This window comes from Larus michahellis, chromosome 4, assembly GCF_964199755.1.
Source record: "Larus michahellis chromosome 4, bLarMic1.1, whole genome shotgun sequence".
NCBI classification, from domain to species: Eukaryota; Metazoa; Chordata; class Aves; order Charadriiformes; family Laridae; genus Larus; species Larus michahellis.
This window is the reverse complement of record NC_133899.1, coordinates 46,457,684-46,479,860: the sequence shown is the minus strand read 5'-3', so window position 1 is coordinate 46,479,860 and position 22,177 is coordinate 46,457,684. Positions and strand designations below refer to the sequence as shown.

The window sequence follows — 22,177 nt, the reverse complement described above, 5'->3', positions numbered from 1 at the left end:
CTAAAAATCCTCAGCAGTGTAGCCAGGAAACATAGTCCAGCTGCTGCAATCAGTTAGGAATAACATCGAGTTTTTCAAGGCAATGCATTTTTTTGTTCTTCAGCCACCATTTATTTCCTTCCATCTGACATTTGCTTTCGCACGCCTTGCAGCTACCTTGAACTTCACATATCTAAAGGCAGCTGCTCAACCACACCCCCAAAAACTGCTTCCAAGTTTCTCTTTGCTACCACTGACATTTCCCTCTACCCCCACATCCCTTTCACACTGGACTGAAACCTGCGGTTTCACTTTGATTTTTCCTTTACCTTTGCCTTGGAGATGGGATCACTGAAAAACTTAGGTTGGACAGGACCTCTGGATGTCATTGAGTACAAATACGCACTGTCTCCAATCCGGGCCAATTCCGAAGTTTGATCTAACTTCAAAGTTAGAGCAGGTTGCTCAGGGTCACATTAGTTAAGTTTTGAATATCTCCAAGGACCGAGATTCCCCAGTCTCCCTGGGAACCTCTTCCAGTGTTTGACTACCCTCCTCGGGAAAAGATTTTTCAAAACAGCTGTCCAAGGTGTGTCCAAGTCACCTTGTCATGAAAGGAGCAAGAGCATCCCTCAGATGTGCCAGTCTTTCAGAACTCTCTGGAGCACCTTATCTTCACCAGTCTCAAACCTCATATCTTCCATATCATACCATTCCTACCCTCTACTGAAAACAAGCGTGTGAACCATTTTCCTTCCCTACTATTCCAACCATGTAATCCCCATGCCTAACATACCCCTGCAGTCTATTCATATTTCACTACAGATGGCTCATCACAGTCTCCGCATCTCAAATATTTGATAGAAATCACAGACTAACGAAGATTGGAAGAGACATATAGGAGTCACCTTGGCCAACCCTCATGCAAACCGCTTTTTCAGTCACGTCTATCACATTGTCCAGGTATATCTTCTTTTCACGCAAATATCTCTTTGCCATCAACATGCGTGAAGACCTTGTCCACTGAACTGATCCATTGCTTCCTTTAAAACCTAAGAACCAGTTCTGCAGTACCTCCTACAAAATATTAACTAATATCTTGAGGAGCAAATGGTGCTAACTCACACCTGCTTTCATATTCAGGCACAATGCAAACAAGTAAAATCAGAAGACATGTTTGAAGCTCTCCAGAACCACTACCAGACAGCCTTTAAAGGAATTAGAAAATGCAGACCAGATTCTCTCCCAAGTCAGTGCATCTATTTCTAGGGGCTGTCCCAGCTGAGATGTCACTCGAAATGTCCCTGAAGCTCTAAGCTGCACTAGTGGTGAAGGACCACCCACAACCTGGCATCGCCCCACTGCGTCCTCTCCCTAGCAACATGGCAGCCCAGCCTTTTGCTTGCAGGTGTGGAGACCTGGCTCAGCATGCTCGCCTTCCTTCACAGAGCACCCCTCTCCCAAGAGGATTTCTGTGTTCATTATCTGCAAGCACTATCCAACTCCTTTAAACCAAAGCGGTGGAGCCTGCTAAGAGAATGTATCTAACAGGTGCTGCCTTCCAGAAAACCCACTCAGAGTATTATTTCCACACAGTCTGCTCCTCTAGATAAAACAGAGGTAGGGGCAGTTTAATTAAGAGACAAAGGGGGATGACTTGCTGCAGTACACCTCGCAGGTGATACGATGGCAGATGAGCTGTGTATTTCTTACCCCTCTCCTGCACACCACAGCTCCACCTAACCAGCCTTGACAGAGATAGAGAGGAAGCATCTGGCATGCAGAAAGAAAGAGCCGTAAACAAGACTCACCTTCACAAATCTTGGGACTTGAAGCACTGTGTCTATCCTAGTCTTTAGTTGTCAGTGTGTCCCATGTATCTCTTTCTAGCCAAGCTTGTCCTGTAAAGAGAAAATATGCAATTACTGCAGAAGTCAATAAAATGCAATCATGTTAAATACACAATTTATTAAAACACACCATCCTGATGAATATGCTCAGTCTAATTGCCACCTTAATTTAGTGTACATTAGCAGTAATGAAGAGCTTTTAATACCCAGTGAGGGATCCAGTTCCTCAGAATCTCTTTAACAACCTTTGGGGTGTTTTAAATGCCCACAGACCACATGTAAATCTGTAGTCCTATTACACATGCACCTCATACCACAACAGGACTAGATTAATACCAGCTGCACTTTCAATATTTTATAGGAGGTTTAGACAAACTTTAATCTGCTGTGACTTTACAGCCCATTTACCGGGAAAATGGAAAAGGCAGAGGAAGGGAGATGGAATGCATCTTTGGGAAGCCCAGCCTGGCCATTAGGAGCAACGGCCTGAGACGCTGGGTGCTATCCCTCGTTTTTCCAGCCAGCTCTCACGCCAAGATGAGCAAACTATTTCCTCTCCCTCTGCCTTGCTGTCACTGCCCGGGAAGCAGCAACAGCGAGGAACGAACGACAGAGCCACCACGCTGCCCGCCCAAAGGCATTAGATAAACCAGCGCAGGCAGAGGGGCCCGGCTGCAGACCGCCACTGCCCTTGAGCTAACAGTTACAATATTCTCCGTAAATTTTAATTTCTGCCAGCTCAATGCTAATGACGGTCTTTGGCTAGGCAAAGGTGAGGTGAGACTAACGTGCAAAGCGTGCTGGTTTGACTGTTGCTTTCTCAGGGCACTCTCTCCCAGGTGTTTTTTTCCACCTGTCTGACACAGCCCCAGCCCCACACTGCAGGGGCCGTGGGGAAGGGGCAGCCTTGAACCATTCAAACAGCACGCCACGCCATAAGGGTCCAATATTCACATGGCGTCAAGTAACTCGCTCGCTCATCTTTCGCATATCATTTTGTAATACTCGCAGCTTTGCTGAAGCCGCTGCTTCCCTGTGAGGGATCAGATAAGTCACCTGGGTCTATCCCTGCTCTCTCACTGCCAGCATTTCATCGTCATTTCTGGAGGGGGTGCATTTAACATCTGTTTCCCACAAACATTTGTGAATGCGCCTTTGAAAATTGCCTCCCATTAAGACTTCTGTGAGTAAAAGTCTATCGTTTGTTGTTGGCAGGAAGCAAACAAAGAGTTTCAAGGTGGCTGAAAATATTACAATATAAAACATATAATGAATATTCATAGACTTGTTGTTTTGCATTAATCCCTCACACTTAATGTCCTTCCTTTGTCGCTGTGGACCTACATTTCTGAATGATGAGCAGGGATGGCTTCCCTTTTGAAATCTGGAGGGTACAAACATCTATAGCCAATTGACCCATCTCTGCTGCGAAGTCCTGAAGGCACCTGCCGAGCAGCGGCTGAGTTGCCCCACTTTACAAGGCTGCGTATGGAGGCTGCCCCGGATCAGTACAGCTTTACTACCAGTGTGGAAGTTCAGAGGGTGCTATGCGACCATCGGGGAGATGGTTGCAGCAGGTTGCAGCCACTCCGGAGAGTGGCTTGGGGAATCTACAGCTAGGACAAGTGATAGTGTCACTGCCCCACAGCAGAGAGACCCTTTTTGAGGGTCAGATCCCAGTGTCCACCCTTACCTTTTTATCTTTTTCTTTTGTATGTGGGGACACTTCATCCTGTGTTTCACATGTGCAATTGAGAGACAATTTCTTCAGTTGTCCTATCCTGTGATGCCACTCTCCAGGGCTAGCTGCTGCCAGGAGAAGATGGCTCTAACTTTAAAGCAGAGAGACATTGTGCTATACAAACCTATCATTAGGAAAATAACCAGAATGATGGGATTCCTGCTCCTACTGTGTGTGCATATAATTACATCCCTACAAGCCCTCAAAGGTCTGCGTGAGAGAGGAATTTTATTTTTTTATTCCTCTTAAGTCACAATATTTTAAAGAAATTACAGCACCACAGAGAGGAAGAGCTTAAATGCTTCAGTAGGTACCAGCAGGTGCTGTGTCAGAAGGGATGAAGGAGTGTGTTTGGTGCCAAACAATAGCAATACTCCATCTTACGCTATGGCCCTAAAGGGGAGGAAGTCCCTGCCAAACAGACTCTCTTTGGTTAATAGCGACGATTTTGTCATTAGGGAGAATTGCAGAAAGTGCAAAACCACCATGCCTAATTGCGACTCGAGCAAGCTGATGCCTTTAATTACAGTCGCTGGGGAAACACAGTGGAAGCTGGAGGAACGGCCAAGGCCAAGGCTCCTTCCCGGGGGCCGCGCGCGTGCGAGCCGTGGTGCCTCAGCTGGCTGAGCAGCTGCCTTTGGCACGCCGTCCGGCCTCCTCGCTCCTCTCGCAGCCACTGCATTGAGCCTCCTGGCTGAGCGCTGGCTTCTCTGCGCATTCCCTGCTTTTAGAGCAGCTCTTTGGGAGCAACAGGCTTTGGAGAAAGAAAACCAGCTAAACTTATGACTCCTGCTGGTCTCACGCAGCAAGAAGGACAGTTGGGACAGCCAGAGGGCGGGGACAAAAGAGGCTGATATAGTCAACAGGTAACAAGTGAAACAAGAAATGAATGGAGGGTGCAAGATGGAGAAGCAAGGCCTATCTTTGGGAGAAAGGCAGTCTCCTGCAGGAGGGCCACCAGATGAATGGGTTATAGGTGTCCTGCTTCACAAGTGCCTCTAGCTACTGCCAGTCCCCTTTGCTCACCACATCTGACACAGCAGAAGGCTGTGCTGCCATACAGACAGACCTAGGCAGGTTGGAGATTTGGGCAGAGAGGAACCTTATGAAATTCAATAAGGGCAAGTGTAGGGTGCTGCACCTGGGGAGGAATAACCCCATGCACCAGTACAGGTTGGGGGCTGACCTGCTGGAGAGCAGCTCGGGGGAAAGAGACCTGGGAGCCCTGGTGGACAACAGGATGACCATGAGCCAGCAATGTGTCCTTGTGGCCAAGAAGGCCAATGGCATCCTGGGGTGCATCCATAAGAGTGTGGCCAGCAGGTCGAGGGAGGTCATCCTCCCCCTCTACTCTGCCTTGGTGAGGCCGCACCTGGAGTACTGTGTCCAGTTCTGGGCTCCCCGGTTCAAGAAGGACAGGGAACTGCTGGAGAGGCTGCAGCAAAGGGCTACCAAGATGATTAGGGGACTGGAACACCTCTCTTGTGAAGAACGGATGAGGGATTTGGGTCTCTTCAGTCTGGAAAAAAGATGGCTGAGGGGGGACCTTATCAACGCTTATAAATACTTCAAGGGTGGGTGTCAGGAGGATGGGGCCAGGCTCTTTTCAGTGGTGACCAGCGACAGGACAAGAGCTAATGGGCACAAACTTGAGCATAGGAAGTTCCACCTAAACATGAGGAGGAACTCCTTTACTTTGAGGGTGGCAGAGCACTGGAACAGGCTGCCCAGAGAGGTGGTGGAGTCTCCATCTCTGGAGACATTCAAAACCCGCCTGGACGCGTTCCTGTGCAACCTGCTCTAGGTGACCCTGCTCTGGCGGGGGGGGTTGGACTAGATGATCTCCAGAGGTCCTTTACAACCCTACCGTTCTGTGATTCTGTGATTTGCAAGATCTAGAGAAACAAAAACACGTGCTAGAATGTATGTTCAGCCACAGGAGAATCTGAAGACAGAATTCATACCCTGCTGGATCTCTGCAACAGGTCAGTGCTTTTATGGTGAAAGGTGAAGAGAAACACCTCTGTGGAAGCAGGATCAGATTAATATTCCCTTGCAGTGGCTTCAGAAAAAAGTAAAACTTTTGCTGCTCCTGAACTGAAGCTTGGCACAAGCTGTCAGCCCCATGCATTTTCCTGTAACTATTGCTCCTACATAAATAACTAATTGCACTGGAATTTCATAGTGCTTGCGTAGCAGAGTCATTGCTCTGACACGACTACATTACTGCATGCAAATCCAATTAGATTCCGAAGTGCACTGTGTAACTATAATCGTCCCCTGTGGAGCAGCGATGAGGGGACCTGCACAAGGCCATGCAACTAGATACTAAATTACAGTCAATCTACCTCCTCTTTAGTTGCATTAAAATGCTAATGTCACTGTAATATGGGCCCATTTACCAGCAATGACTGCCTTGCCTTGCAACACTGGAGTGAATGAGGTTGTTGCGCTGCCTGAGAGCATTTAATTCCTCTGTACAGTTGAGTGAGCAAAGCCCTTGGGGGCATCTTATACCTTTAAAACAATAACCTGATTGGCTTTTACAACACTAAAATCATATGAGGCTTGGAATGGTGTTCAAATGAATCTGCTAAAACTACCCCAAGTTTCCTACCCAAGCAGAGCATTCAGGACAACTGGGCCACGTCCCTTCCTCACTCCTGTCTGTCTGCTTTTAACAAAGACACATTTCGGACACCAAAAGGCTGTGTGTAACAGCACATTAGTCACTCACGGGAGGAAAAAGAGGGCTGTACTGAAGCTCTTAAAGCTTCATATAAATAGCACCAGCTTTGATACAAAGCCACCGATAGAACACTTACCATCTATGTTTTACATTTGCAACTTTGCACAACGTGTGCATAGACTACATGACATCATACGGAGGTAAAATCTCCCACATGTACACAGACATTCAAAATGGAAATTCGGAAGTCCCAGAGCAGAACCTCTTCTCCCAAATGCTGTAACCTTTGGAGAAGTGCTCAAGCATGTGTTTGAGGTGCCAGTATCAACATCAGGCCACAAACCACTCCATTTCAACTAGTGCAAGTGCGCAGACAGCACTGTTTGAAACACGACCTGCTCCTTTTGGCCCCTTCCCAAGCAGAGTTCAATAGGTAATCATGTCTGACGCTTTCACACAGCTTTTCATACACAGACATCAGCCGCCTAAGAAAAGAAGACACTGCATACAGAACCAACACATCTGATAGCCTGCAACTCTTTTAAGTTCTGTTCCTTAAAAAAAAGTCCTCAGATAGCTCACAGGTGTATTCTCCCTTGTATTAACTGCAGTATAATGGAACCATATGGTACCGATTGTCTGTCTTTCTAAACAGATGACCCAAAGATTATATGCACTGATAATATAACAATATTAATTCTGTTTATCAGATAGGAAAACCAAGGCTAAAAGGGGAATGGATGTGCCAGATCTCCTGACCCGCGGTACAGCCCCTCTGTTCACCAGTCCATATTGAGACCAGTCCCAAACCCATGAAAAAGTTGATTACTTCTGGCTAACAAGTTACACTCTTTGACAGGCATCTTCTGTCCCAAAAAGAAGTCTATTTAGCATAGCAGAAGGATGGTGGCTAACTTTGGCCCACTACGTCTGAAAACATTTCCCTTCAGGATGGAATAAAATGTCACCCTCTCGAGTGGATCACGGAGTCGCATCACAAGCCAAGTGACATTATCCACTGTCATGTCAGATACTGTCAAGTGTTGAAGCACTCCATACGCTTGCACGGCATTCCAGACGCTTAGGGCATTTAACGTGAAGTGTAAATGCCTGCCACTTTTTCCTTGAGCCTGACACATCTCACCTTTACAACAACTGACTCCTCGGTGCGCTTTTCTCTTTTTCTATAGCCTTGCTTTGTTTGCAGCAAATGCCTGAGCCGTTTGTGGCATTCATGATTGTTTTGAAAGATGCAGGAATACATCTCGAACACACTGGGCAGTTGCTGTGGCAACCTTGTCCTCCTCAGACCATGATTTCCAATATTTTAAGAAGTTTCCTGATACTTGGCAGGCTTCAGGGAAACAATGCAGAGGAGGAAAATGATTGATTTTAAAGTAAGGAAGCAATCAAAATGGATTACTATGAGCCACAGGGTCTTGTCCTATCAAAAAAGATGATGATTTCTCCTTAGCAAGGAGAAGCAGTCCCAGACCAGCAGGCAGGGCCACGGGTAAGGGCCCACGGGCAAGGGAATTTCAAACCCCTTCTTTTATCAATTGTTTTAACGCCGTACAGAGCTTCAGATCAGTAGGTTAACTTCTTTTTGTTTTTGTTCTCAGTGCTTTTTCAGAAGGAGGAGGTGGGGAAAAAGAAACCCACTCTTGAACACCATTTAATTGGGAGACTAATAGTCTTAATTGCTTCTATGAAAGAAATCCCAAACAGAACTTTGAACGCATTAACTATTTTACCAAAAAAAATGACAAATAAACTCTCTTTGTTCAAGGTAACTGCCTACACAGACGCAAAACCAAAACAGTCAATTTAGTCAGGTTTAGTCAGTCTGGAAAAGGAAAGGTTAGGAAAAACATCCTGTAAGAAAAGCAGATCCTAAATGAGGGATCTCAGTAATACTAAATCAATCAGAAAATAATATTGCTGGAAATCTGAGAAGTGGCATTATTTATCTGATCCTGGTCATCTTTTCAATGTTTTTAGCAATAAGAATAATAATGCATCCCAAAGTGCATCCCAAAGTGTATTCTAAACACAATAGGAAATTCTTTATCCCACAGAGCTTATGATTCAGCGTGATTTATTTATTTAGGAAATAAATACTTTTCACAAGCTCTAGGTGTGATACGTCCAGGAAAACTTGAATGCAGCAAAGGTCATGAGAAAGAACTGAGGGAAGAGAGGCAAACACGAGGTCTAAGTTACCCTGCCTATAGCCAAACTGATACACATCTCTCATATATGCCATGTGCAAACCTAAACTGAATTTCACTGGAATCAGCACCTTTAGCTTACTCTAAGACATAAAACTGCAATTAATGTGGTTTGAAAGGTAAATATGACGGATCTCAACCACACCTGTCCCAATTAAGGTATGAACACTCAACCATCCAACGTCTTTTGCTACAGGTATTTCTGATTTCTGATTAAAAAAGAGTAAGAAGGAGCAGAGATAGAACCACGGCCACAGCCTGCAGCAGAGCTTCAGATGTTCTGCAGGAAAATAAACGAGAGTTAATAAATCCCATAATCTTGGCATACGTGTTTCTAAATGTTCTCTCTTCCTTCAAAAGATGTATAATCTAAGCGCTCCAGCAACGATCAGGTTCCAGGCAGACAAAAGACCCTCAGCACAATTCATACGTGGATGACAGGAGTAGAGGGACTAAGTGAGATATGAGCCAAGACTCACAGGCTGGCTCCCAGCTGCTTTTGCTTTCCCAATGGATAACAGATACTGCATCAAGACACACAATGTCATGCTAGTGAATTTGCTGCTCTCTTAACACCTCATTTTTCTCTCCATCTGAACTTATTTTGAAAGCGCACAGTTCACTGTCCCCCTTCTCCTTTCTCTTTTGTCCTTACTCGTGGCAAAGGAAACATGAAAGACAGCATGGCTGGTTATTGTTAATGCATCTGAAAGTGCAGACATTAAAAAGGGAGTTATTCTGGAACGTGCCACGGTTTTCCCTGCTATTCGCACAGGCAGCTAATGATCACCCTAATAGCTTCTCTCTCTGAAGTCGTAATAAGCTTACAAATGAACCTATTCAGCACATATTAAAAAGCAAGGGATGCTCCTTTGATTATAGCCTTTATGGAAATCTCCGAGTATTTGTTTTGTTGCTGCACAGCCGCAATTAGGACATGCTGCTGGGAGACAGCTCAGCTGCCGGAGCCGTGGGGTTTGGAGACACCTCCCAGCACCATGGCAACACATCCACCTCTCCCAGCATCGGTCACGGGCAGCCTGGCCGCCATGGAGGCCAGACAAGCACACTTCAAGCACTTCCAGGAATTAAGAAATGAAAGGTGCCTAACTAAACTTCCTCCGCTGATGTCTCGACTGTGTTTATGAAGCGAAACGCAGAGCCCCGTGCTGCAGCTCCCGTGAATGAGCCGGGAGCGCGGTGCCTGCGCCGTGCGGCCGCCCTGCTGCACCCAGCACGGTCCTGCTCGGAGCAGGGCATGGCATCACGCAGCCACCGGGCACCTCTCCGCGCCTGCTCAGGAGGCTCTTGGGGTGGGAGGCATCCATTTCGCACTGCAGGAAAACCAGGGAATACGGGGTATGTACGCTGGAGAGTCTTGAGGAGGCCGTAGCTGTAGTCTTCTGAGGTGAGAATATGGGGAAGCAGGTTTCCTTCGCCACTTGTAACATTTCTTGTGCAACAACCTCATCCTTCCGCGTGTGGGGAGGGGGAACCAAGTAACCCTACGGAAATCTCCTTTCCACTTAACTGCTCAGAGGTTAATCCAAATCCCACTTATGTTGCTGACAGACTTAAAACTTCTTCAAAGGAGAAAGAAACAAAAAAAGAATTTTTAAGGACGTTAAAATCTAGCAAAATCGGGGACCTAGTCTTCATTAAGGTTTGAATCTGGGTCAAATATTTCACATTAGGTAGAAGTTAAAAGAGCATACCTTTTTTCCTTTTAATGTAGAGACCATCATGAACAATATATACGCTTTCCCAAAATATCCTTATTCCCTGAGCATAGTACATTTACAGCGGTCTTAAGCTGAGAGACTTGGGAGCAATTCATTTTTCCACACAAAGATAGCAGCTTATGTGCTGACGACACGGATGCACAGGCTTTCAGACAGCCTCAGCGGGGTGACTTTCACCCACAAAAAGTTTAACGTCTCCTCTTAGAAAGCTAGCGCTCTAAACAAACCGCTTCTGCTTTGCCTGAAAGACAAGACCTTTGTATGGAACAGATATTTTCTGCATCTCCAGGAGACTGGCTGGGGTTAAAGCAGGTCAAACCATGTAATACAGACAGCTTTGTGTTGATACTACCCATGGTGCCTATTAGGAAGGCCATAATTGCAAGAAACCATTTCTCAGCAAGGATATTTAATACAGTGCCAAAGAGCCTCCCCAGGCAGGCTTTGTTTCAAGGTTTGGGAGCTTTGGGGGGAAAGGATTGTATCTCTTGTTGTGAAGTGGTTCAGGGCCAGCGCGTTTTTAGCTCTCTTGTAATCTAAATAACACATAAAGGCAGCAGTGGAAATTTCACTACCAGCATCACTTGCAAGCAGACTGGGAATAGCCTGGGGCAAAACCTGAAGCACCATCAATCACACATATACGTCAGAATTGGCATGCACTGACAGGGGCTCATAAGGACTTTTTCAAAACTGAAACAGCAAATTTAACCATGGAAATACTCTGAATGCTGATGAATTTTCTTTTACTCAGTCTTCACTGATATTATACCTGCTAGAAGTCAGGAGTTAAAACTGATGACATAAAACAACTTCTAATTCAAATCAGGGGGGCTGAATAATTCCAAATGTACCAGTGAATGACAAAGGCATGATCTGAAACACCAACCATAAGGCAGCCTGCATGGCCTTAAAACGGTACAAAACCCAATTTGTAGCCGGGCAGCTGAACGCCTTGGTCTTTGCACTCAAAAAAAAGCAGGAATACAGTCTGACCCGATCTGGCAATTCCTGTTTTTACTAAGTCCAGGCAGCCTTTTTAGGGAGGACAATAAATAGAACACATCGATAAAACTAGATCTCCTGCGAGGGGCAGCACTCCACAGGTTAACCTCCACATCAGTCAGGACTGGGCTGAATTCTGACTGCACTATGCCCCCCACCTTTGCTATGTCTCTTTTCCTGATCAGCATGAAATTTGAAAGCAATGTTGCCTTTCAGCTAAAAAAAAACACATATTTTTTTGTCAGGGCAAACAGCCAAAGCAGCCCAAGTTTAGGCTGAGACACGCAGGGAACAACAGGATGTTCGAGCCATTCCCAGCATGGAGAGAACAGCCCTTTTCGGACGTTCTCCCGGTTAGGCTGCAGAGTTGCTCTGAGCTCTGCATCAAGGACAAGGAAAGTTGTCTTGAGTGACAGAGCATTTAACAGCCTCTTCTCCATCACTGCTGCCAGCAAGGGGAGAAGAATCTTTCTGAAAACAATTGTGGAGTCTGGCAAATTTCAAAATAAGATTTGTGGTCCCCATTCTGCATGTCTGATGATACACAAACCACCTTGCATCAGAACATTAATACCACTTAAGCCTTAGATTGCTTTCCACATTACAGTCTAAAAGCCCTTTATGAAGCTCAGTGTCCTTCATAAAGCTGACATGGCTTTGCTCCTGGATACCCACCAAGAGTCCTGAGCAGCTTCTGTGGTCCCCTGTCTAATGCTCGGATGACTTTATAGCTCCATCTCTCACAGAAGCTCACAGACTCTGGCAAGTAATTTCAAGTTGGTGCGTACGTCCACCCCCCACCCCCGTATTTAATATAATTAACATCACCACTTATCTGCCACCCATGGAGTCCGAGAGATTTAATTCAGCATCCTATAAGAGTGCCAGGCTGCCTGTACTGAAAGCAGTAGAGAAAAGAAGTGCCCAGAAAGACAGCATTCAAAACACAATCATTTTTAGATCAAAACAAGCATTTTGAGTGACAGGCAGCATTATCTAAAAATTTCAGGTACAAAACCCTAGGTTGGGTCCTTCATATGAGCCACACAGCTCTGAGCTCTTGGCAACTGGACAGAAAAAGATCAGATGGCTTGGACTCCACCTTTGCCTTGCTCCCCACAATTGTGTGCTCAAAACTGGAAAAGTATCCATCTAGAGCTGATGTCTCCAAAAAAAGCTGTCCTGCAGCCATCATACAGACACTCCCTCTAAGTTTCCTCTGTGGATTCACACTGTCACCTCTTCATTAGGAGAATCCCAAGCCAACGATCTATTGACAGGAAGAGAGACACAGCAAACAGTTTCATCTGGACAGCAGACACCATCCACAACACTGTTGAGGCTCCTCACTGACCAGTGTTGCCAGTGCCCCAGTGCACCTGGACAACACGGAGCTTGCACTACAGGTGTTTGTGTGTTGGAGGGAAAGGGCATTCTTGGTAGGAGGTGACAGCTATTGCCCACCCAATATATTTTGAAACTTCACCTTCTGTTTGGAGCCACTGTCATCTTACACTTGTACCAGCTTTGTTTTCTAGCCTGTGGCTAGGGAAAGTCCAGCATAGGATCTTCAGAGGTGAAGGGCAAAAGCAATCTAGTGATTGCCAAAAGACCTGAAAACACACCTTGCCCTCACTCATGGCTTGAATCTTCCTCTTCCCTTTACCCTCAGAGCACAACAGAGGGACATACAAGCTTCTCAGAGACACGAAGGGGAGATTACTGTTGGTGCTTCATGTAATCCTTGCGAGAAGGTCACGTGTACACCAGATTTCATGGCCCTGTTACACTTCATCCCATGTCAGCAGCAAGGGTGAGAACCACAGCAGCCCACACACCACCCTGCCCACCGTTCCCATTGACAATAGCGTGAACTAGCTCTTCCAGGAGGTCAGCAGAGGCATGAGAGTCTTCAGGGCATTTGCGATCAAGGATCAGCATCCTGGCTGCTAAAAGAGTCTGAGGGGTGGATGTGGGGATGCTGTTAGGAAATGCAAGGTTTACAGTGGCTGCCTCGGAAGTAGCTCAGGAACAGAAGTTTTCCAGTCAGCACAGACTAGATCAGGAGTTTGAGGCAGGCACTTCCAATTATCTGATATTCAAAATGGTGAAGCTGCAGGGCAAAACATCCCCCAGTAAGGGACCGCCTATTTGCAGCCCTTGTAAAACAGGTTTGTTCTTAAATCTTTTGGATGAAGCATATTAATCTGGACACAGGGTGCACTGATGTAAATTGGCGTGCCAATATTTCTGTTTCTATTTATTGACACCATCCTCCTTCCACTTAGGGCCCATATTTAACCTCCATCCTTTCAAGCTGTGCAGCCAGGTGCCCTAGAAGTGAGTACAGCTTGACTCTGATGAGATGGAAGACAAGGCACGGGAGATGCACAGAGAAGTACGAGAGGCAGGAGATGTGCTTAGGGATCTGTTGTGTCAATAGGCTGCGCTCCTCGTCTGAGCCTGCACACTCCCCATGGGCCAAGCAGAAAGCAGGTGATGACGCTGGCCTGACCTGTGAAACCCTGCAGAGGGGTATCTTTGACTTAGTTTGTCCTTCACCGGTTTTGCTGTTTAAATGCTGCTACTCAGTGGCGCTGAGCACATCTAATCAATAGAGCCAAGTTTCCGTCTTTCACAGAATCACAGGGGTTGGAAGGGACCTCTGGAGATCATCTAGTCCAACCCCCCTGCCAGAGCAGGGTCACCTAGAGCAGGTTGCACAGGAACGCGTCCAGGCGGGTTTGGAATGTCTCCAGAGACGGAGACTCCACCACCTCTCTGGGCAGCCTGTTCCAGTGCTCTGCCACCCTCAGGGTAAAGAAGTTCCTCCTCATGTTTAAGTGGAACTTCCTGTACTCAAGTTTGTGCCCATTACTTCTTGTCCTGTCCCCGGGCACCACTGAAAAGAGCCTGGCCCCATCCTCCTGACACCCACCCTTTAAGTATTTATAAGCGTTGATAAGGTCCCCCCTCAGCCATCTTTTTTCCAGACTGAAGAGACCCAAATCCCTCATCCGTTCTTCACAAGAGAGGTGTTCCAGTCCCCTAATCATCTTGGTAGCCCTTTGCTGCACCCTCTCCAGCAGTTCCCTGTCCTTCTTGAACCGGGGAGCCCAGAACTGGACACAGTACTCCAGGTGCGGCCTCAGCCCCTTCAGCCCCAGAAGGGTGAGGGCACTGAGAGGTGCAGGCTTTCCCCAGAGTTCTGCAGCTGGTGAAACGAGCATGGGCTCACCTTGCCCTCACTGACCGAACCACCACCACCCCCAAGCAGGTGCTTGCTGGTATTTCTCTTCCTCATCAATTCCACTGCTTCAAATTCTCATCGAGAGGCTGTATATTACCTTTTCTTTCCTAACTTCCCCTCTCTTCTGCAATGCACTGTCTTGACACTGTTATCTGCACCATATATCGTATGCCATATTCGTCTTTTTTGTCATCTGACTTTTTTGCATGTGAGTTGTCATTTAGCAAATCTGATTTTGCTCAGAAGCACCCAAACAAATCTGTGAGTCAAAAAGAATGAATGAAAGAATATAAAGCGAACGCCAAGCAAGCCCCCATTTAAACACTTTACATATCCAATATGAAATAACCAGCCCCTGAAATTTATTTTTTGGTGAGATGACATCTTCTCATATAATACATTATCTTTGCACTATTGCAGGGCAAAACCGCTCAGGTTTCTCAGCTAATACTTATCTGCTGCTTTCCCTGCTATCCTGGCATGATTATAAATGAATTAGGTGACTCCAAAGCATTTTGGGGTAATAGCCAGGATATCCTTCCGGTAAAGAAGGCAAGACAGAGGTGATCAGATAACTACAGAATCTATCAGTACCGACCAGGGGATTCATTTCTGTAAATCAACGTAATACTGCTAAGCCTATACCAAACACCCAGAATAATGACTTTCTTGCTACTTAAATCTTTACTATTGTCTCAGCGATTCTGAAATTAGTCCCTTCAACTGGACTATTGTTTGGCCTAGAGATTAAAAAAAAATAAATCCGCCTTAGGACAGGAGGTTTTTTTAATGTCAGCTTTCATTCAGCCATTTAACAGGAAAAAATGACTGCACCGGTGGATATGGTATCAGCAATTCACCTACAAACCAAACCAATTTTAATTAAAGCGTCGATGCGCAAGGGTTTGGCTGAAGACTTTGAATATCTGCTTCAAGAAGTATGATACGTTTATACGAGTCATAGGCAAGATAGGGAGGAATTTACTTCACACATCCTCTGTTTATTTTAAGGCCAGAAAATGCAGGATTTACTTCATGAAGGCAGCTTTAAGTTACCACCTGTGGCTATTACCTTAGCTTTGCTTGGAGACCTCCATTTTACAGCCTAGCTGTAGAGGCTTATAAAAACAAGGGAATTCACCAGGGGCAAAGGGTGCTTAACCTCATTGGGTTTGACAATATCTTCACTCAGACTGTGTTTCATTTTCCCAACCACACAATCAGACCACGGCCTCATCAGAGAGGCAGCTTCCGCTCCAAGCAAGGCCACATTTTTCTAGCTGAAATAAAATGACATGTCATGACTATGTTCCCTTTACAGCATCAGTTTCTTTCCTACTGTAGCTGAAGGCTTAGAGAGCAATTTAATAGAAACTTTATAATGCGGGGGCTTTTTCCTTTTTAAAGATGATGTATCTATCCTTTTTGTTAACACATCTAAACGTAGATAAACCAGAAAAAATTGTCCTTTCCCACGAACTGGAGTAAGCCGTATTGCAGTAGGGGATTTTGCCACTTTCACTATGCAGGTAAGAGCTAAATTAGCCACCCTGCCTAACACCGAACCAGGTGTCTTAGCATCTGTCCACTTCAAACAATGTCCAGCAAGAGCTCTCAAACCAATACAGCTTTCTCCAAATCCCAGAGCAAAATACCATCAAAAGCCTTTTTGTCCCACCAGTTTAAGTAAGGGCACTTGAAGTTTTCCACAGCCATTAAAAGCTACATACCCATGGACAAAAACAAAGAGGAGAGAAGAGGAGAGGACAAAGAAAAAAGGTCCATGTAGATCTGACCTGTGAAAGCATTACTTTACATATTAAATCAAGAATGCAGAATTAATTGCAAAGCTGCACGGATCCTGTGACCACCACAAAATAAAACAGGCACTTGTAAAGACACAATTGGAAAAACAGATAGAAACATCAAGAGAATAAACTAACAAATGGCTAAATCAAAACCGACCAGCCTTCCTTCAGCTCATCCTCCAGGTAAACGTGATCGGAGCCCGACTGCCCACCCAGCCCTAGATGTCAAGTGCTTTATCCCATGCCCAGAGCCCCATCAGCCAGCAATGGGCTTTGGGGCAGCTTCTGCAAACGGGCGCATGTGAGACTTGAGCCAAGCAGAGCTGTTCCTACATTTAGAATTACTTCAGGAAAAAGGAGAAAGGTGCCGCAACTGGAAAGCTGGGGTAACGCTGCTCCCGTGGCTCCAGCCAACAAGCACCCGGGAGCTAGAGGTTGTAAGTCATAAGGTTGCAACTAAGCAGCATTCAAAGGGGCCCTGTGCCGTACTTGCATGGTAGTAAGAGATGATCAGATGAACGGGCAGCCCCATAACTATGTAAGGTATCATCTGGGGGAAAAAAAAATGTACTTTTTGCCCAATACACCATCTGAGATCATCATGTATGCCCGTGGCAAAGGAAATGGACCACATGGAAGCACACCCTGCCCTGAGGAGCGTGTGACACCACCCAAGGCAGTCTTAGGGCTCTCAGGAATGGTTACAAGTTTCCAAGTCAGTCCTGAAAAGACACTTTTCACGAGGACACTGACCTGCTGGGCAGAGGTTAGCGGCAGCGATGTGCTGTCATACACAGCAGCAGGATAACAAGACAGCCTGTAAATTTTGCAGCCTCGATTCTTCAGCAACACTGGTTTTCAAAATACCAAAGATAGCTAATGAATGCCAGCAAGAGGAAGGTCTTTTTTGTTTTTATAGCTTCAAACAATAGCACAGTGATAGGAACTTTACAGACCTCGGATATTACATGACCTACTCTAGAGCTCTGAGCTCTTTATCACAAGGTCTCTGTTCAGAACAAAGCCAAGTCCTTCCAGCTCCTCTTAAGTGACTCTACTAACATTCATTAAAAGGACAGTAAAAGGGACAGCAAATGGTTTGCTAATAAAGTCTGATTCTGAGGTGCTCTAGGAATAGAGGAGAGGTAGCATAATTACATTAGTAAAGGTAACCGAGGTCACTGCCACATTGTTGTTTGCTCTTTAATTTAAGCAAAAATAATGTGAGGAGGCCATAATCATGAGAAAAAGAAAAAAAAAAGGCAGGAGAAACTGTTCTGCTTTTGCATAAGTCTGACTGCATGATTATAGGGTGTTGGAGATGTCTAAGAGGGAGCTACTGAATATTTAACCTTAGAAATGGAAGCTTGGTTGTCTCTTGTCCTGTTAACATCCACACGTATCTTCCATTAACTCTAATTAGGGCTAACAGGGTGTTCACATAAGTATCTCCATAATTAATGTTAATAGTAGTTACGGGCAAATGTTGATAGAAGATGAAATGCCAAGTTTCTTCTCCAGGGTTAAACACTCAGCAGCCTGTCTGTCTCTCGTTTCCATTTCCTCCCGTAACGGCTCTCTAATCAATCGCTCCTATCCCAGGCGGTCTTACACACGAAGTCTCACAACAAGAGACACACGCAGCCGTAAGTAACAGCACATGCCATTATTTATACAAAAGACAAACACAGACACACAATACCTGACGCACATTAAGACTGCTTCCCTTCTGTACGCTCACTGCCGTACCGATACTGCAACAGCATACAAACAGCGCAGACTGACACATCCCTTTTTTCCTTCAAGATGCCCAGGCTTCACAGAGGAAGAATTTTTTTTCTATCATATATTAAGATAAGTCATTTTCAATTAACAAACCAAAGAGCAAACAAGATTGTAGCAACAACCTCAATTACCCTTATTAATGCCATTATGCCACCCCTAGTTGATAGACTATACTATATTCCCAAATCAGACATTATTAACAAACCATTGAATTTGTAAATGAGAACAGCAAAATTATCTGCCATAATCAGAACAGTAATAATAATACACCTTCTATTGTGCTTCTGGCTCGAGCCCTGAGCTCTGCAGCAGTAGTTCATTTAAAAGCATTAACAGACTGCTTCCAGCCAGGGTTCATTTGCTAGCACAAAGTCTCGCTCTCTGTTCCCTATCCCATCATAAGTGAAGAATTTCCATCAAACTTGTGCAATTCTGGAGCTAAGCAGATTTATAAACTGCCTTTAGTCAGGAAAGTATTTATAAAGCCTAAGGGAACCAGAGAAATACTCTGCTGTTTCCCTCATGAGCTGCAGATATTATTTGTAGAAACCTTATGATGCTGAAGCCTTTGCCAGGGACTTCACAAAGGGGCAAAAAGCACCAGAAGAGGAACGACGGGGAGAGCCCGTGCAGGCAGCCGGAGAGGGAGGAAGGAGCAGGACAAAGTCCCGCTGGTGCTGGCTGTTGGAGCCAGACAAGGAGCTGGGCTTGTGGAAAATCTGACTCACGCATCTAAATCCTCCCTGCGCCCCAAGTGCTAGCAGTCACTGGTCCTCATACACTCTGGGGCAGCTCCAGTCAGAAAATGCATGCGGGCATGAGTCCCACTGAAATTAATAGGTGCTTTCTCTGAAGGATGAGGAGAAAAAAAAAAATCAATTTGTGTATTTGTCAGCTCACCTATACTGGCCCCATTAAAGAAGAGACATCTCCCAGGACTCATCTTAAATCAGAACTGGACGTGTTTTGGCTTTGCTATGCGAAAACTAACTTTTTTTACTTGCTTTGTTTTCTGCCTTGGGGAATTAGTGACTCAGGCAGGATGCTGAAGACTCAGTGGGATTTATTTTTCATCATGTCGAGGGTGGGTTGTTTTTTTTCATCACGCACACGGGCTTATTGATGCAGCTCCACTCAGAATCAGATTTTCAATAAACCCATCTGCCCCCCCCCCCTCCCCGTTTCTCCTCATAAGTTTATGGGGGGAGCGTGGGAAGGTTACCGCTCAGGAAAGCAAGGGATAGGAAGCACACGAGGCACGGATCTGAGGCATGCTGGCTGGCTACGAAGTGGAGAGAGCAAGCTATCCTTCTAATGTGCAAACCCCTTTGCCATTCCCTTCTCAGCCCCTTTTATCAAAGGGGAGGATCACACGCAGCTCGCAGGACAGGCCCTGCTCTGGGCACCCTCGCGTTGCTTTTTTGGCGGCACTCAGTCCCCACACCACATCTCTCCTCTTCTGGTTCCACACATCCCTCCTCTTCTGGTTCCACACTCCACCCAGACTCTTCTGAAGATACATCTATGTCTTGCATTGAAGCACCCACCTCGCCGCTGGAGCTTGGGACCCCACAACTTTGTGAAAGATGAAAATGTCTATAGGGGTAAAAACCCTCCTTTTTTCCTGGTCAGGTCTGATTCAGCAGAGGTACTTTTCTTTATCCACACGGCTTTTCTCAGAAAAGGAAAACAGAATATTCTTTCCCAGAGCTATAGGACCAGCAAAGATTTTAGCGGTAGCCAATCTGACCAAACACGGAACCTTTCTTCCCAAATAATGGATTGATTTTGAATACATTTTGAATATTCATGATACACTGAAGCGGTGGAAATACATTTAACAGCAGCAGAACCAAGAATGACCAGAACTCTCTATTAACTGTTACAACACTGGTCCCCTCTCCACTCTGCTCATGCTCTCGGCATTTAAAAATGCGCAATGAAAAAGAAAATATAGTTAGTAAAAGTAACGCTTGTAAAATTACATTTTAAAATCAAAGTGTTGTAAAGTAGCGGCTACAAAATGAGGTGAAACACTAAAGTAATGAGTTGCCTAGACATTTTTATAGGAACTGGAATGAATGTCCAGTAAGCGTTCGAGGAAATCTGAGTTGATTGAAACTTCTGGCTACTCTGTATTTTAACTGGATGGCTGGTGCTGCTTCAGCGTCTTGCCAGCAGGCTGACAAGGATATTAAAGCAGAGAGCAGGAGGGGATCAGCCAAGAACAGTGAACATTCAGTTTAAAGGAGAATAGTTCATCTTTTCTTCATTATTAGTCAACCTAGCAAGGATGTGCTCTGGTTATGCTGGATATCCAGTTAATTTTGCCCAGTCAGGGCTGTGCACAAACCTGGCAGAATAGCTGGCATAAAGAGATGGACGTTATCTGAAGGAATTTGCTTTCACTAGCTTTTTTTCTTTTTGCTCAGCACGAACAGAAATGATAGGAAAAGGTCTGAACTGCAAATTTTTGTGTAAAACAGCTTAACCAGGAGCTGAAAACTTGAGCTCCGAGATGCATCTTGTAACTTCTTGAAATCTCGTCGTCTCTTTGTAGTTCTGCTGCCCAACTCACCTTTACAGCCTTTATTTTCTATTTAGCTAAAAAGAGACTGCCTTCCGGTACAAACTAGGCACGTGGGATTTTGCAGAGTGAAACCTTTTGCGTGTTGATATGTGAACTACTGATCTATGAACAGCTGCTTAGTTTCGGATACTACACGAAATAGAACTCTAACCTTCTGCAAACGCAACTATCTGGACAGCATTTCTAGTGGAGTTCAGGGGCACTGCTCGTCTATTTCCCATCATTCGGCATGATGGAATATAACAGACTTCCTGAGATTTTGTTGCATCCTCCAGATGAAGCCTGAATCTGTCAGCTGAGAATTTCTTTCAGCTTGGGGAGAGAGAATTGTTGCTTCATTTTGTTTTCAGACTCAAAAACAGGCATTTTGTGATATTTCTGCGAATCCAGGATGGAACTTCTAATCAAAACAAGAGACAAAGTTTTAACTAGCCAGAAGTGTGGGTCAATGGTCCATTAACTTTGGACACAGCAGACTCGGGCTGACATTCCTGGTCTTCTCAGTTCTCACCAGGGAACACAAGCAACCTAATTGCTAGACTATTGATCTAAGAGTTTCACCGGGCCAAACCAAGGTTGTTCTTGGAGAAGGCGCCCTGTAGTGACAGAGATCTATATCTTTTTGATTTGTCTCTTTACTTAAAACTATAGCAGGGTTTATATTTTTGGACCACAGCGGAAGGGAATCTCCCTACAATTTCAAAACCTGACATCTGCTTCATGAGATAGGTGAAACAGAACACACCTTTTCCGTGCGACCCCAACTTAAAGGTGATGCAAAGTTTTACACAGATTAAAGTTCGTAGTTTTTAAAGTCCGGAAAGCAATGTTTTCCATAAGCAATTTTGCTTATGCCCCTACTCAAAAGGCCACTTGCAATTCCATTGTGTACAGGTTAGGAAGCATTTTGGGAACACAGGATCAAAGATAGTACTGGACTGAATAGTATATAAAACAAGATCTCAGCATCTTCCACAGGGCACTCCAACTGGACATTGAGAGATGCTCTCCACCTGCAGCGCCCTGACACATCCATGTTTTAAGAGGCAGACCCAAAACCAGCTGCAGACTTACTGATATACCAGAAGCAGCAGAAAACTTCCACAGGGAGCACGGATCCTAACTGCCCGCTCAGAAATTCCCACCAGGGAAACAGTATAATTTTTTGCCCTGCCAGATCTACCTGTCTGCCTCTGGCAAAGCCCCATTGCTGTCCCTCTGCTGTCCCACGGCAATGGGGTAAGTGCTGGGACACCGCACTCACGCTCTCTCCCCACTGACCAGCCCCAGCTCCCTTTGTAGGGAAAACGCAAGTGACACTGAGCAGCCCAGGCTGGCATTGCTTAAGAACCGAAAGCAACCACAGAAGTCAGCCATGTCCAGAAGCCACAAAAAAGCATTTATTTTCTGTCTCTCTAAAATAAAATAAACCCCCATTATAATAACCCTAACCATAACAGATACTTCAGCTTGCAAACATGCTCAAAGCTGCAGTGGGCAGTAAATC

At 45.4% G+C, this 22,177-nt stretch overlaps 1 protein-coding gene across 1 annotated transcript in view; it reads right to left on the bottom strand.

The window, feature by feature from the left end:
- Window positions 1-22,177, bottom strand: part of TSPAN18 (tetraspanin 18) — a 127,674-nt gene that overhangs the window by 26,669 nt on the left and 78,828 nt on the right. The window contains exon 3 of the mRNA XM_074584328.1: window positions 1,791-1,880. The gene's annotated coding sequence lies outside the window, so the exon portion shown is untranslated. The remainder of the gene's footprint in view (window positions 1-1,790; window positions 1,881-22,177) is intronic.